Here is a 1,800-nt window from a genome sequence, read left to right on the forward strand (position 1 = left end):
CAGTAACATAGATATTAAACACAGTAACATAGATATTAAACACAGTAACATAGATATTAAACCATCTCCCAGTAACATAGATATTAAACACAGTAACATAGATATTAAACACAGTAACATAGATATTAAACACAGTAACATAGATATTAAACCATCTCCCAGTAACATAGATATTAAACACAGTAACATAGATATTAAACACAGTAACATAGATATTAAACACAGTAACATAGATATTAAACCATCTCCCAGTAACATAGATATTAAACACAGTAACATAGATATTAAACACAGTAACATAGATATTAAACACAGTAACATAGATATTAAACCATCTCCCAGTAACATAGATATTAAACACAGTAACATAGATATTAAACACAGTAACATAGATATTAAACACAGTAACATAGATATTAAACCATCTCCCAGTAACATAGATATTAAACACAGTAACATAGATATTAAACACAGTAACATAGATATTAAACACAGTAACATAGATATTAAACCATCTCCCAGTAACATAGATATTAAACACAGTAACATAGATATTAAACACAGTAACATAGATATTAAACCATCTCCCAGTAACATAGATATTAAACACAGTAACATAGATATTAAACCATCTCCCAGTAACATAGATATTAAACACAGTAACATAGATATTAAACACAGTAACATAGATATTAAACCATCTCCCAGTAACATAGATATTAAACACAGTAACATAGATATTAAACACAGTAACATAGATATTAAACCATCTCCCAGTAACATAGATATTAAACACAGTAACATAGATATTAAACACAGTAACATAGATATTAAACCATCTCCCAGTAACATATATATTAAACACAGTAACATAGATATTAATCCATCTCCCAGTAACATAGATATTAAACACAGTAACATAGATATTAAACACAGTAACATAGATATTAATCCATCTCCCAGTAACATAGATATTAAACCATCTCCCAGTAACATAGATATTAAACACAGTAACATAGATATTAAACACAGTAACATAGATATTAAACCATCTCCCAGTAACATAGATATTAAACACAGTAACATAGATATTAAACCATCTCTCAGTAACAGGTGAAGGACTTACTCTTGATATTCACTCTCACATTCAGGTCTTTGTCGGCTCCGTAACCTGAGGGGGAAAAACATGTTTTTTTTGTTCCCCTTTGGAAGATACGTGTCCACTGACTATACAGAGTGTAGGCTAAATACATTAAAATATATTGATATCAAGCTTTTTTTATTCACCATTGAAAAATGTATGTCCACTATTTACACTAAAGGTATGCAAAATACATTCCAATACATTGACAAAGAGAAGAAGAAGAAGCAGAGAAAGGGCTGACCTCTGTGTGGAGGACTGGCTGTGTAGAAGAAGAGCTGACCTGTGTGTGGAGGACTGGCTGTGTAGAAGAAGAGCTGACCTGTGTGTGGAGGACTGGCTGTGTAGAAGAAGAGCTGACCTCTGTGTGGAGGACTGGCTGTGTAGAAGAAGAGATGACCTCTGTGTGGAGGACTGGCTGTGTAGAAGAAGAGCTGACCTGTGTGTGGAGGACTGGCTGTGTAGAAGAAGAGCTGACCTCTGTGTGGAGGACTGGCTGTGTAGAAGAAGAGCTGACCTCTGTGTGGAGGACTGGCTGTGTAGAAGAAGAGATGACCTCTGTGTGGAGGACTGGCTGTGTAGAAGAAGAGCTGACCTCTGTGTGGAGGACTGGCTGTGTAGAAGAAGAGCTGACCTGTGTGTGGAGGACTGGCTGTGTA

Source organism: Salvelinus alpinus, chromosome 5, assembly GCF_045679555.1.
Source record: "Salvelinus alpinus chromosome 5, SLU_Salpinus.1, whole genome shotgun sequence".
Taxonomy (NCBI): domain Eukaryota; kingdom Metazoa; phylum Chordata; class Actinopteri; order Salmoniformes; family Salmonidae; genus Salvelinus; species Salvelinus alpinus.